The following is a 9,354-nucleotide window of genomic DNA, read 5'->3' as shown; positions in this document are numbered from 1 at the left end:
TGGACATCCTACCAAAAAGTGCTATGTCTTCAAAGATATCTTACAGAATTTGGTGAATGCTAATGTACTCACCTTGAAGCCGGAGCAGAAGACCGTATCAACTAATATGATAGCGGTCCAATTCAGTGACTTTCCCCAGGTGGTAACGATGAACGGCGTCGTCCTCATTCGCAAGGGAGAAATGCACCTGAAGAATGTTGACCCGCATAGTCAGAAAGGCAGGGGGTTAGTGCCCCTCACTACCCAAAAAGGGGAAATCATGTGGGTCCACCCTGATATGCTAAGAGATCAACAATGGACAAGCACCTCGTCCAAAAAGAAGGGAGGCAAGGCTAAGTCTTCCAACATGATTAGCCCCTCCATTGCTGAGAATGATGACTACCTCAAACCTCTTACTGATTCAGAAGAGGAGAGGATTGCCCTGGCAGCATACCCAGGAGACAACCCGGGCACTCGATCAGGAAAAGCTTACTTGAGGGATTACGGCCAGAACGCTCCAGAAGTTGAAGAGCAGCCCCAAGACGCTGGGGTTCTACCCCGAAAAAGCCAGTGGACAAAGGAAAACAGAAGGAGCTCTGATTCAACAGAAATCTCCACCAAGAATCTGGAGAGTCGAGCGCTCCCTTCCAATTCAACGTCATGGCGCAGCTGGCCAACATACCGGCCAGAATTATGCTATATGAGCTCCTAAGGTTGTCCAAATCCACCAAGGAAGCTCTAATTGAAGCTTTGAAGAATACGGAGAGCTTCATTACTCAAGTAACTCCGACTCCCGAAGCCTCTGAAGATCAACTTTGTCTGCAATGCCTACAAGCAGCGAGAAGTCCCTGGGAAAGATTAAACTCAGATGCCAGATCGGAGATCTCAAGTCTGAGGTAGCATGCTACATCATAGATGCGGACACGTCCTACAACCTTTTGCTAGGACGACCATGGATACATGCAAACCGCATTGTCCCATCTACTTTGCATCAGGTTATGAAGTACGCCAATGACAAGGGCGAAGTCAGAACCTTGATCGCAGAGAAATACCCCTTCCGAGGAGTAGAAAACTTCCACACCGACTCCGTCTTCTATTTGGAATCCCAAGAGAAAGAAGATGTAGACAGCGGTAATGAGGCTGACATCGAGCCAGATCCCGATGAAGATTGTCCTTGGGAATTAAATTTTGATGTAATGGGTCAGGGTGAGAGTAATAATGATGTACCGAGTGAGGGTGAGTGGTGCATTAATGAAGATTTCATTTTAGCGTACTTGTCTGATGTCTCTCTTAATAATAAACAAATAGAGAATAATTCTAGTGCAGGTACCAACCCATGGCACGTACTGTGCACAGAGGCGTCGCTCACCTTGCCAATTCAGTCATCCTTCGCTTCAGATGAAGAAGTGGAGGACGCACGGAAGGCTTTCTTCAAAGTCCCATCCAAAAGGAAAGGGCAGAAGCCGATCTGTTTTGGTAAGGTCAAACCCGAACCACTCCGACGAGCAAGTTCAGAGGAAGACGACGGAGTTCCCCAATTCCATTACCACGAACCCAATTCTATATACTTAATGAAACGAATGGGGTATAACTTTAATGAGAAACAGGGCTTGAACTTCGGGAAAGGAAGACGAACCCCGATCTGGATGTCTCTCACTCCTGAAGGAAATCCTCCGGATTATTATAAAAAAAACCGGAAGAGGAGTGGGTTACGTTACACCTCCCCCTGCTTCGGAAAACGAAATCAGTAATTACCTGTGTCACGACCATTCATCTGGAACATCTTCATACGAGTCCGACGTCAGTGTTGGACCTTTCTTTAAAAACCTGACTGCGAACATGGTTTCAACTAGTCATCCAGATGAAGACGCAGGGGGTGACGAGGAGTTGATGGAATCGACCAATGATCCTTGGATCAAACGTCTCAATATCTTGTGGGATATGCGATTCGAACAACGCGAACCACCCACTGAAGATAAAGTGATCCAGGTCAACATGGGAGATGAACATGATCCTAAGCCCATATTCATAGCTGAAGACTTGTCATCATCCGAAAAAGAGGACCTTATATCTCTCATCCGAGAATATATAGATGTCTTCGCTTGGAACTATAAAGATATGCCTGGCCTTGACCCGAAGGTTGCCATGCACCGTCTCAACATTGATCCGGACGCAAAACCCGTTAAACAACAACAACGCAGGTTTTGTCCAGAGATCATTGAATCAATTGAGTCAGAAGTTAAAAAGCTTATAGACTCAGGTTTTGTTAGGGAAGAGCAGCACCCAGACTGGGTGGCCAACATTGTTCTAGTTCCCAAAAAGAATGGTAAGGTTCGGATATGCATCGATTTCCGCGATCTCAATGCCGCTTGTCCGAAAGACGAATTCCCGCTTCCTATCATGGATGTTATGATTGACAACACCTGCGGGTATGAAATGATGTCTTTCATGGACGGGTTTTCCAGGTACAATCAGATCAAGATGTACCCGGACGACGAAAAGCATACTGCTTTTAGAACACCGCTGGGGGTATATTGCTACACAGTGATGCCCTTCGGCCTGAAGAATGCAGGTTAAACTTATCAATGTGCAATGAACACCATCTTCCATGAACACTTATGAAAGAAGATCGAGTGCTACGTTGATGATATAGCGGTAAAGAGCCAATGCGAAGACGATCATCTTGTAGATCTGAAGACAATGTTCGAAATCATGCAAGCACATCAGCTGAAGATGAATCCGACAAAATCATTTCTCGGAGTTTCAAGTGGAAAATTTCTGGGATTTATTGTCACATCCAAAGGAATCTCTCTTGACCCAGAAAAAGTGCGTTCCATCCAAGACATGCCACCTCCGAAGAATCTCAAAGAGCTCAGAGGTTTGCAAGACAGACTGGCCTACATTCAAAGATTTATATCAAATCTGTCAGGGCGCTGCCAACCTTTCTCTAAGCTTATGAAGAAAGGAATATCCTTTGTTTGGGATGCGGGATGTCAAAGAGCATTTGAGGAGATTAAGAAATATCTAACTCAACCGCCAGTTCTCGTGGCCTCGATATCAGAAAAACCATTCTTGTTATATGTGAGGGCCATGGATCATTCTCTTGGTGCTTTGTTAGCCCAGAACAATGATCAAGGTCAAGAACAAGCCATCTATTACCTGAGCAGGACTATGATGGGAGCCGAACATCGGTACAATCCGGTCGAAAAGGAATGTCTCGCCTTGGTATTCGCCATTCAAAAGATGCGACATTACCTAGTTGGACAGACAATTCAGGTCATCTCTAAGGTGAATCCCTTGAGAGTGCTGATGACGAAACCATCATCTCTGAATTGTCGGCTTGCGAAATGGGTCATTCTCTTGTCGCAGTACGACATGCAGTTCATGCCCCAAAAGGCGGTCAAGGGTCAAGCACTGGCCAACTTCTTAGCCGATCATCCAGTATCGGGAGCATCTAAGTTGTATGAAGAATTACCTGACGAAGTCGCCGACAAGTGTGGAAGTTATTCTTTGACGGTGCATCCAGAGCAAATCCTCATGGAGCAATCACCGCGGGAGTAGGAGAAGTATTAATCTCTCCGAACGGCCATGTAATTACCAGAGGATTCTCCTTAATCGAACCTTGCACTAACAACGTAGCCGAGTATAATGCTCTGCTATTGGGAATGCAATTTGCTGAAGAACTCAATGTTCGACACCTTGAGGATTACGGTGACTCCCAACTCATCGTTAATCAGGTCCGAGGAGAATACGAAGTTCGTCATGAGGATTTGATCCCGTACTACCTCGTAGTGCTAGAGCAAGCTCAAAAGTTCGAAGGTTTCTTCATCGAATATATACCACGAGCTCAGAATGCTTATGCAGATGCTCTAGCCTCCTTGGCAACCTCATTAGCGTTGCCACCGAAGACTGAAACAACGATTCCAGTCGCGGGACGGAAACTATACTTTTCTAAAATTCCTACAGAAGAAAACTCAGACGAGACACCGTCAGGAGAAGTCTGTACAACCTCTATGGAGTTTGAATCCAGGGATTGGCGATTCCCGTACATCGACTATGCCGTATATGGAATTCTGCCAGAAGATCCTAAGGAAGCGGCCTCTATCAAACGAAAGGCCCTCCGATTCTATTACGACGTAGTCTCTCAAGTCCTGTATCGTAAATCGCATGATGGAGTTTTTCTTCGATGCCTCTCTCGGAAGGAAGCAAAAAAGGCCCTCAAGGAAGCTCACGGCGGAATGTGCGGAGCTCATCAGCCTGGAGCTAAATTAGGAGATCGCCTCCGACGCATCGGCTATTATTGGCCGAAGATGTTTTCAGACGCGGTTGACTATGCTAAACGTTGTCACGCGTGCCAAATTCATGGGGATTTCATCCACCAAGCACCAGGAAACTTACACCCCACATCAGCGACTTGGCCATTCGAAATGTGGGGTAAGGATATCGTCGGACCGATTTCCCCTCCAACGTCCAAGGGACACCGGTTCAGCCATAACCGACTATTCTCCAAATGGGCGGAGGCAATCCCGTTGAAAGAAGTCAAGACTTCAAATGTAATCAAGTTCATCAAGCATCACGTTGTCTACCGTTTTGGAGTCCCGAGGCGAATAGTTCACGACAACGGGACACAATTCGTCGGCTTTGGGTTTCAAAGATTTTGCGACAAATTCAGAATCCAAAGTGTCGCATCCTCGGTGTATTATCCACCAGCAAATGGCCTTGCAGAAGCTTTTAACAAAACCATAGTGAAGCTTCTCAAAAAGTTTGTTTCTAAAAGCCGGCGCGATTGGGATGAAAGACTTGGTGAATGTCTGTGGGCTTACCGCACTACGGTAAGGACCTCTACAAGAGCCACACCTTTTTCTTTGGTATACGGCTGCGAGGCTGTATTGCCATTGGAAATCCAGATTCCTTCTCTGAGAGTTGCTATTACAACCGGACTAACAGAAGAAGAAAAACATCAACGACGTCTGCAAGAACTTGAAGCCTTAGACGACAAGCGACTTCAAGCTCAACAACAAATAGAGTTGTATCAAGCCCGTATTTCCAAAGCCTACAACAAAAAGGTTAAGGAACGGATTTTCAAGAAAGGCGATTTAGTGTTAGCCAACAGGCGACCCATGGTGATGACACACAAAACCAAAGGGAAGTTCAATCCTAAATGGGAAGGGCCCTTCGTAATAGAATCAGTCTATTGGAACGGAGCATATCGCCTCATTAACCAAGAAGGAGATAGGCTCATGATGCCAATTAATGGGAAGTTCCTTAAAAGATACTTCCCGTAAATCATGCGGCCCCCTAAACCCCAGCTAAATCAGGCTGGGGGTTGCCCATTTATAGTGTAATTTTATTTTATATTTCGTCATGTTAACACTACACCTCTGACGACTGTAATTTGCTGGAATTATTCTAATAAATGATAAAGAGAATTTCAATAGTATTAGCATTATTCTCTATTGTTTTGAGCCAGATTTCAGCAAAAGAGACAATAAAGGGCAAAATGATATCATTTTCATTTAATGTTGTTAATCTAAACACAAAATAATGACAAATAAAGTGAAAATGATACGAAATTCCTTAGCCAAGAACAGGTCAAGAGCTAAACATCAGGCTTCATTAACTTGAGGGTTTTTAGCCTAGACTTGAAGGCAGAAAGTTTCTCCCGGTGAGCCACTTGGACTTGTCCCTCGATCTCCTTTCTGAGTTCTGCTTCAATAGGAAGAGTAGCAACAATGTCCTTACGAGTCTGCTCAGCTGCGTGGAGTGTACGGCAAAATTTCGTATAAATTTGGCCACTTTTATGCTCAAGCTCTTTTCTGACATCCTCATAGTGGGCCAATTGGGCTTTCTTCTGGTCCAACTCGGCCTCTAATCGAGCGATAGTCTCTTCGATACCACGGATATCAGAAGCAACACCTTTGATTTAAGCATATGTTGCAGAGTGCCGCTTCCTTAAAGCTGATATGCGAGCCTTTTTATCAGACAGGTCCTTGTGAAGAGTCCCTGGGTGATGCGCCCTCGAGATTATCGCCAAGGAAAGAGCCGGCTCTACTTCAGAGTCTAGATTGGTGTGCTGTAGCTCCCTGAAAACTGCTAATTCTGCCATCAAAAGAGTGATTCCCCCTTGGCAGTGCTCAGTCCAGGATGCATCCCCTTTAGCCTTGATGTCGTCCAAACATTGGCTCAAGATAGATTCACAGTCTTCAAGAGAAGCCCCCTCAACACTGACAATATTAATAATCGTTTGCATCCAACGTTCCAGTTCATTAATCGATTTCTTCAGAGCCCGCGAGCGTGGAGGAGGAAGGGTTGGATAGATTAAACCCGTATGTCCGTCCTGAACAGGTGTTGGAGCAATTTCAGAAGAAGGGCCCTCTCCAGCTCTATCGTCCTCAGGAATCGAAGGAATCGATTGGGGCATTTCGTCCTCTCTGTCAATTAAACGCTCAACGAGCGCAGACTTCATCGAGTCCCCCATTAATTTGGCCTTTTTGGAATTTTTGGCCATGACAGGTATCCGCTTACGAATTCTCCTGTCATACTCACCTTGTTCAGTAGCGGAAAGAGTTTCCTTACCCGATCTTAAAGAACGAGGTGTAGGAATGGGCTCTTCTGCAGGAATCTCCTCAGTTGTCTTTTCTTCGGGAGAATCATCAATTGGCTTTCCCTCTTCAATTCCCTTAGGAACCTCTTCTTCAGAAGGTTCTACGGTGGATAAGTCCTTAGGAGCTTCAACGGCTCCGGTCGCTTCCTGTTCACAAGATAGGTACTCTTCCATCCCTGGTAGACGAGTACTCGCAGAACCGCTCCGTGAACGATACAATTCCCGAATCACGTTTATACATGAAGTATAAACGTCATATTCCGGAATCTGAGAAGCTTCGACAAACCACTGACAGAAATCCATAACAGTAGAACAGCCGGGCGGTGAGTTGGGTAAAGTGAATTGCGCATGGGTTCCCCCGGCGGAGAAGAAGTACCATGCACGAGCTCCTTCATACAAATTTCCAATCTGAGCTAACGCTGGGTTAGGATTACCAACATAGAGTTGGTCATACCCAAACTGTCTGGCGAACAGTGAAGGCATGTAAGGCTCGATTATGCACTTCTCCCGCGAGCGATAGACCAGGTAGCCCAACCTGATCATTGTTTTCAGCGAAAGTTGTTTCCATTGCAGATTCCATTAAAACTTCGATCGTTTACAAAGAATTACAATGAAAATAAAAGAAAATACAACTCTCGAGAAAATAACACAGAAATTGTTTATCAACTCCTGCTTTTGTGGGACTTTGCCTGTGCCGGGAACGCTTTAGTTCGTGGACCACCGATTCGTAGATCGAGAGGTTGTTTAAGGATCTCTCCTTCGTTTATCAAAGTAAAGATTTGAAAACGAATATCTTATCGATGTAAGATGTCCGTTCTTCCAAAGATCAAGTCTGAGCTTAGATCTCTAGGATTCACCAAATGATGCTTGTCAGAGGGTGAAAATTCTCTCTTTCTTTCTCAAAATCACCAAAGACTCAAGTATCTTCTGCTCCAAAAATGATCTCCCCCCTTTAATTCGTGCCTAGGGAGGTATTTATAGGGCTCTCAGTGCACCACAGTTGAAACGGAGGCGAAATAACTGACTGGCCGTTTTCTCTTTGGCCGCTGCAGTCTACACTGCCGCGGCTATTGGCGCGGCAGTATAGGCTGCCGCGGCCAAAGAGACGGTTATGAGCACGTTCCATCGCGCTCAAAACTACTCTCCCACGAACTTTAACCACCTTTTTCGTGGTTTAACCGCTTTTCCACGTCAGCACACGTTCTATCTTTGATATGCTGCCACGTGGGCTTCAAAAAATCATCAAATAACTGTCTTATAACTGCCACGTCATCCTCTTATAACCAACGCGACACTATAGGCCGCCGCGTCTACATTTTTTTAACGCCTACAGATACCCCCTCCAAAGTATCTCAGACTCATCATTTTTTGAGAGGAGTCTGGGACACTTTGGATATGATAAGCTTTTCTTGCAATTTCTCCAGTGCTTTGTTGGGGAAGTTGCGTAGAATGGTCCGCGAATGGCTTCAATTCTTGACTTCTTCATCTTTTAGCTTATTCAGTGCTTTGTAGAATAGATAAGATTCCTCCGGTGTTGCGTTTATCGTGTGACTATTGTCGAAGTCTTGAATCAGAACCGTTGTTGAAAATTGGGGAAATAGTTTATACTCATATACTCTATTGGAGTGTTCAGGGAATAGTTTAACCTCATATACCCGTTGGGAGGTTCAAGGAGATGCAGTTTATACTCATATACTCATCGGAGTGTTCAGGGAATAGTTTAACCTCATATACCCGTTGGGAGGTTCAAGGAGATGCAGTTTATACCCATATACTCATCGGAGTGTTCGGGAAACGTTCAAGGAGATGCAGTTTATACTCATATACTCATCGGAGTGTTCAGGGAATAGTTTAACCTCATATACCCGTTGGGAGGTTCAAGGAGATGCAGTTTATACTCATATACTCATCGGAGTGTCCGAGAATGTATTCCAAATACAGAGGGAGATGTATGTGTTCAAACACCGAAGAATTATCGTGTATGCACCATGTTTCTGTATGTCGAAGTGGATCTTGGTGGGTTAGCTGCCGCGGCAGCTTATACTGTCGCGCTTGAGCGCGGCAGCATAGACTGTCGCGCTCGAGCGCGACAGCATCTTGTGCCGCGCAGCGCGCATCGAATGGCGCAGCGCCTCAGCCAGTCGGGTTATAAGATGCTGTTGGGCCTTTTTCGGGTCATTTTCCCCGCTTCTTTTAGTTCGAAACGTCCCCCAAAACCCTATAAAGGGATTTTCTGGCTTTTCCCCCCTTTCAACTCTTCCTATTCGAGTGCTAGGGTTTTCTTGAGATCTAGGGTTTTGACTCCTCGTTGATTTTGATCTCTTCTTAACTTGATTTCTTCTAATCCCAGGTAAAAATCGCCCCTGCATCTTATGCTTTATGGCCCGATTCCGTTCTTTTGTTTGGGATCTCACAAAAACCCTAATTTTTTTTTATTCTTTAGTTCGGTCTCATTATGTCTCTCCAAAGAAGACTCGTGGTTCGAAGGGAAAATCAGCGGCACCAGCACCTGGGGATGTCGAGGCTGCAGTTCCTTCCTTTGGGGGTAAGTTTCTTCCACTTCTCTTCTCTGAAACTGTTGATTTTGTGCATATAACCTCGTTTGTCTCCGTTGAGAGGCATTCGGGAAGAGTTGACATCCCCCACCGAGGGGATTGACGCTTCAAAACACATACCTTGTTCAATCAAGGCATGTACCACAGTTAAGACACGGGTATTCGTCGAACTCGTGTCTTTTCAATATCAAAGGCCGCTGCTCAGTTACCGCGGCA

Source organism: Asparagus officinalis, chromosome 7, assembly GCF_001876935.1.
Source record: "Asparagus officinalis chromosome 7, Aspof.V1, whole genome shotgun sequence".
In the NCBI taxonomy this organism is placed as follows: domain Eukaryota; kingdom Viridiplantae; phylum Streptophyta; class Magnoliopsida; order Asparagales; family Asparagaceae; genus Asparagus; species Asparagus officinalis.
This window is presented reverse-complemented; position numbering follows the sequence as displayed.